Source organism: Schistocerca nitens, chromosome 5, assembly GCF_023898315.1.
Source record: "Schistocerca nitens isolate TAMUIC-IGC-003100 chromosome 5, iqSchNite1.1, whole genome shotgun sequence".
NCBI lineage: Eukaryota > Metazoa > Arthropoda > Insecta > Orthoptera > Acrididae > Schistocerca > Schistocerca nitens.
In genome coordinates, this window is record NC_064618.1 from 372736172 (window position 1) to 372742815 (window position 6644).

The following is a 6644-nucleotide window of genomic DNA, read 5'->3' on the forward strand; positions in this document are numbered from 1 at the left end:
AGTAGGGGGAAGCAATATATTCGATACCTCATCCAGAATCGCACCCTCTCGAAACCTGGCGAGCAAGCTACACAGCAATGCAGAGCGCCTCTCTTGCAGAGTCTGCCACTTGAGTTTGCTAAACATCTCCGTAACGCTATCACGGTTACCAAATAACCCTGTGACAAAACGCGCCGCTCTTCTTTGGATCTTCTCTATCACCTCCGTCAACCCGATCTGGTACGGATCCCCCACTGTTGAGCAATACTCAAGTATAGGTTGATCGAGTGTTTTGTAAGCCACCTCCTTTGTTGATGGACTACATTTTCTAAGGACTCTCCCAATGAATCTCAACGTGGCACCCGCCTTACCAACAATTAACTTTATATGATCATTCCACTTCAAATCATTCCGCACGCATACTCCCAGATATTTTACAGAAGTAACTGCTACCAGTGTTTGTTCCACTATCATATAATCATACAATAAAGGATCCTTCTTTCTATGTATTTGCAATACATTACATTTGTCTATGTTAAGGGTCAGTTGCCACTCCCTGCACCAAGTGCCTATCTGCTGCAGATCTTCCTGCATTTCGCTACAATTTTCTAATGCTGCAACTTCTCTGTATACTACAGCATCATCCGCGAAAAGCCGCATGGAACTTCCGACACTATCTACTAGGTCATTTATATATATTATGAAAAGCAATGGTCCCATAACACTCCCCTGTGGCACACCAGAGGTTACTTTAACGTCTGTAGACGTCTCTCCATTGAGAACAACATGCTGTGTTCTGTTTGCTAAAAACTCTTCAATCCAGCCACACAGCTGGTCTGATATTCCGTAGGCTCTTACTTTGTTTATCAGGCGACAGTGCGGAACTGTATCGAATGCCTTCCGGAAGTCAAGGAAAATAGCATCTACCTGGGAGCCTGTATCTAATATTTTCTGGGTCTCATGAACAAATAAAGCGAGTTGGGTCTCACACGATCGCTGTTTCCGGAATCCATGTTGATTCCTACAGAGTAGATTCTGGGTTTCCAAAAACGACATGATATTCGAGCAAAAAACATGTTCTAAAATTCTACAACAGATCGACATCAGAGATATAGGTCTATAGTTTTGCACATCTTCTCGACGACCCTTCTTGAAAACTGGGACTACCTGTGCTCTTTTTCAATCATTTGGAACCTTCCATTCCTCTAGAGACTTGCGGTACACGGCTGTCAGAAGGGGGGCAAGTTCTTTCGCGTACTCTGTGTAGAAACGAATTGGTATCCCATCAGGTCCAGTGGACTTTCCTCTGTTGAGTGATTCCAGTTGCTTTTCTATTCCTTGGACACTTATTTCGATGTCAGCCATTTTTTCGTTTGTGCGAGGATTTAGAGAAGGAACTGCAGTGCGTTCTTCCTCTGTGAAACAGCTTTGGAAAAATGTGTTTAGTATTTCAGCTTTACGCATTTCATCCTCTGTTTCAGTGCCATCATCATCCCGGAGTGTCTGGATATGCTGTTTTGAACCACTTACTGATTTAACGTAAGACCAGAACTTCCTAGGATTTTCTGTCAAGTCGGTACATAGAACTTTACTTTCGAATTCACTGAACGCTTCACGCATAGCCCTCCTTACGCTAACTTTGACATTGTTTAGGTTCTGTTAGTCTGAGAGGTTTTGGGTGCATTTAAACTTGGAGTGAAGCTCTCTTTGCTTTCGCAGTAGCTTCCTAGCTTTGTTGTTGAACCACGGTGGGTTTTTCCCGTCCCTCACAGTTTTACTCGGCACGTACCTGTCTAAAATGCATTTTACAATTGCCTTAAACTTTTTCCATAAACACTCAACACTGTCAGTGTCGGAACAGAAATTTTCGTTTTGATCTGTTAGGTACTCTGAAATCTGCCTTCTATTACTCTTGCTAAACAGATAAACCTTCCTCCCTTGAGGAGGATTCCCGGCTGCGTTAGGGATTTTCTCTGCCTCGTGATGATTGGGTGTTGTGTATCTTCATCATCATTGACTCGCAAGTCGCTGAAGTGGTGCCAACTAAAAAGGACTTGCAATACAGCGGCCGAACTTCCCCGCAAGGGGCCTCCCAGCCAACAATGCCATATGATCATTTCATTTCACTGGTTGTCATTCTGACTGAGTGTAACTTTGTCGCAGAAAAAATAAAATTCTTGTCTCCAGTGAGATTTCAGCCAACAGCTGCCACAGTCTTCCCTTTGAAGGCTGAACACTCACCTGCTGAGCTATTTATTACTATTTATTGCCACTTACATCTTTCACCAGTCAAGACTGGATAAACTGTGTCAGTGTTACAAGGTTAAAATTACACAAGCATTATAATATAAGAACAAATTAGCATAACTATGCATATAATACATGACAAATATTCATAAGTATAGCATAACACTTCATAAGGGCGCTGATGACCTCGATGTTGAGCGCCCATAAACCCCAACACACACACACACAACACTTCATAACATATAGAGAGAGAGCTTTTTAACAAGTATATGTTCATTTCATGTTGTTCTGTATTGTTTAGGCTGTCCAATTTACTGTCTTACTGCCAAAGAGTTCATTTAAACTGTACAGTGGTTTTTGGCACACATTTTGTGAGATATTTCCTCAAAATCTCACCAATACCAAATACTGTATTTTAATATTTAGATGGTTGAACTTTTTAATAGCTACTGCTGGAAAACTGTCCCATATGAGGGATAGTCGACAGCTTGGGATGTCTATGTTTTCCCTATTGCGTGGGTTATACAGGGTGATTCAAAAAGAATACCACAACTTTAGGAATTTAAAACTCTGCAACGACAAAAGGCAGAGCTAAGCACTATCTGTCGGCGAATTAAGGGAGCTATAAAGTTTTATTTAGTTGTACATCTGTTCGCTTGAGGCGCTGTTGACTAGGCGTCAGCGTCAGTTGATGCTAAGATGGCGACCGCTCAACAGAAAGCTTTTTGTGTTATTGAGTACGGCAGAAGTGAATTGATGACAGTTGTTCAGCGTGCATTTCGAACGAAGTATGGTGTTAAGCCTCCTGATAGGTGGTGTATTAAACGTTGGTACAAACAGTTTACAGAGAATGGGTGTTTGTGCAAAGGGAAAAGTTCTGGACGGCCAAGAACGAGTGATGAAAATGTAGCACGCATCCAGCAAGCATTTGTTCGCAGCCCAGGAAAATCGACTCGCAGAGCTAGCAGAGAGCTGCAAATTCCACAATCAACTGTATGGAGAGTCCTACGAAAAAGGTTAGTTATGAAACCTTATTGTCTGAAATTGGTTCAAGCACTGTCTGCAGCTGATAAGATTAAAAGAATCGATTTCTGTTATTTTATCCTTGCTCAAATGGAAACAGATGAATCTTTCGTTTCAAAGATTGTGTTTAGTGATGAAGCAACTTTCCACACTAACGGGAAAGTCAACCGTCACAATGTCTGTATATGGGGCACTGAGAATCCGTGGGAAACAACTCAGTATGAACGTGACTCGCCTAAGGTGAACGTTTTCTGTGCCATTTCAGCCAATAAAGTTTTTGGTCCCTTTTTCTTCGAAGGTGCTACTGTAACTGGACTACAGTATCTGGAGATGTTAGAGAATTGGCTGTTCCCTCAGCTCGAACAAGAAGCACAACAATTCATATTTCAGGAGGATGGAGCGCCACCACATTGGCACTTATCTGTCCGTAACTACCTGAACGTCAACTACCCGAGGCGATGGATCGGCCGCCAGGCAGCTCGTGACAGAGCACTTCATCACTGGCCTCCAAGAAGCCCTGATGTTACCCCCTGCGATTTTTTCTTATGGGGGTATGTTAAGGATATGGTGTTTCAGCCACCTCTCCCAGCCACCATTGATGATTTGAAACGAGAAATAACAGCAGCTATCCAAACTGTTACGCGTGATATGCTACAGAGAGTGTGGAACGAGTTGGAGTATCGGGTTGATATTGCTCGTGTGTCTGGAGGGGGCCATATTGAACATCTCTGAACTTGTTTTTGAGTGAAAAAAGAACTTTTTAAATACTCTTTGTAATGATGTATAACAGAAGGTTATATTATGTTTCTTTCATTAAATACACATTTTTAAAGTTGTGGTATTCTTTTTGAATCACCCTGTAATTGTGAACGTCACTCCTCTTGGTGAATGTTTTGTGATTTTCTTTCACATACATGAACCAGTGAACACATACTGACTGAAAATTGTCATGACTCCTAGGGAAGTGAAGATGGGTTTGCAGTGGCCCAGTTTTCTGCTTGATGTTATGATAATTATTGTTTTTTTTTTGTAGTAGCAGTATTTTCTTGCAGCCTGTAGGGTGACACCATAGTAACAAGCCATGTCAGATATGGCTGTGGAACAGTGAATAATATACACTATGTGATCAAAAGAATCCGGACACCTGACTGAAAATTATTTACAAGTTCATGGCGCCCTCCATCAGTAACGCTGGAATTCAATATGGTGTTGACCCACCCTTAGCCTTGATGACAGCTTCCACACTCACAGGCATATGTTCAATCAGGTGCTGGAAGGTTTCTTGGGGAATTGCAGCGGCGAAATGCTCTTCAACAGTGGGAAGCAAGAAGGTGCTTAAAACATCAATGTAGGCCTGTGCTGTGATAGTGCCACACAAAACAACAAAGGGTGCAAGCCCCCTCCATGAAAAGCATGACCTCACACCACAACACCACCACCTCCGAATTTTATTGGTGGTACTACACATGCTGGCAGATGAAGTTCACTAGGCATTTGACATACCCACATCCTGCCATCAGATCGCAACATTGTGTACAGTGATTCGTCACTCCACACAACGTTTTTCCACTGTTCATTCATCCAATGTTTAGGCTCCTTACACTAAGTGAGGCCTCATTTGGCATTTACTGTCATGACGTGTGGCTTATGACCAGCTGCTTGACCATGAAATCCAAGTTTTCTCACCTCCCACCTAGCTGTCATAGTACTTGTAGAGGATCCTGATGCAGTTTGGAATTACTGTGTGATGGTCTGGATAGATGTCACCTTATTACACATTACGACCCTCTTCAACTGTCGGCAGTTTCTGTCAGTCAACAGATTCAGATTTACACTTCACTACCACATTGGAAACAGTGGACATAGGGATGTTTAGGAGTGTGGAAATCTCGCATACAGGCGTATGACACAAGTGACACTCAATCACCTGACCACGTTCAAAGTCCGTGAGTTCTGCGGAACACCCCATTCTTCTCTCTCAGAATGTCTAATGAATACTGAGGTTGCTGATATGGAGTACATAGCAGTAGGTGGCAGCACAATACAACTAATATGAAAAATGTATGTTTTGGTGGTGTCCATATACTTTTGATCACATAATGTATCATCAGTGGATACTGATCAGTTATCATGTACTTTAGTTTCCTCAGGAGGTATATGGCTTGTGACAGTTTGTCACACACATGTGCAGTGTGTTCTTGCCAAGTGAGTTTACTGTTCACCATGAACTCCAGACATTCAGCCTACATGCCAATTTTTGCATTTTTTCTTAATTTATTTTTCTTTTGTTTATAACAAACCATTCCTTTGTAGCATCAAACAAAGCATCTACTTCTTTTTGTTGTCTTGCTGCAATCAATGCCCTTCAAGTTCAGACTTGTGCCACCTGAGAATTGTAAGTACTGTCCATGAGAGCTTAAATCATTTGGAAAAACTAGGAACAGGACAGGGCCATTACAGACCCATGTGGGATGCTGTATGCCAACTTCCGTTCACACTATAGTGCTCCTTGGACTGACAAAATTTACCTTCTGTTTTCCAAAAAAGATTTGAGAGTTGCCAGAACATTGTGTCCAACTCCATATTTACTGAGCTTGTATAGGAGTAACTTATGAGGAACGCACTCAAACGACATACTAAGTTCACAAAGTGTCAGTGGTACAAATTCTTTTTTCTAAAAACTGTGGTTTACCTTCGTAACCAGATCTAGTGCTGCTGTTGCTGAAGATTTGCCTTTCCGGAAACCATGCTTGGCATCTATGAGGAGTTTATTAATTTCAAAGTAATTTGATATTTGGTCTCTCAGTGCAGTCTCGATCACTTCAGCAGCCACAAACAAGAGGATTGCCCGACCGAGACTCGAACTCGGGACCTTTGCCTTTCGCGGGCAAGTGCTCTACCAACTGAGCTACCGAAGCACGACTCACGCCCGGTACTCACAGCTTAACTTCTGCCAGTACCTCGTCTCCTACCTTCCAAACTTTACAGAAGCTCTCCTGCGAAACTTTGCAGAACTAGCACTCCTGAAAGAAAGGATATTGTGGAGACATGGCTTAGCCACAGCCTGGGGGATGTTTCCAGAATGAGATTTTCACTCTGCAGTGGAGTGTGCGCTGATATGAAACTTCCTGGCAGATTAAAACTGTGTGCCCGACCGAGACTCGAACTCGGGACCTTTGCCTTTCGCGGGCAAGTGCTCTACCAACTGAGCTACCGAAGCACGACTCACGCTCGGTACTCACAGCTTTACTTCTGCCAGTACCTCGTCTCCTACCTACTGGCAGAAGTAAAGCTGTGAGTACCGGGCGTGAGTCGTGCTTCGGTAGCTCAGTTGGTAGAGCACTTGCCCGCGAAAGGCAAAGGTCCCGAGTTCGAGTCTCGGTCGGGCACACAGT

The 6644-nt window shown here is 43.0% G+C and overlaps 1 non-coding gene across 1 annotated transcript; it reads right to left on the minus strand.

The window, feature by feature from the left end:
• Positions 1–6093: 6093 nt before the first annotated feature.
• On the minus strand, positions 6094–6168 carry Trnas-cga (transfer RNA serine (anticodon CGA)). Its single transcript has one exon. It is a non-coding gene; the product is annotated as a tRNA-Ser (tRNA).
• Between the last annotated feature and the right edge of the window lie 476 nt (positions 6169–6644).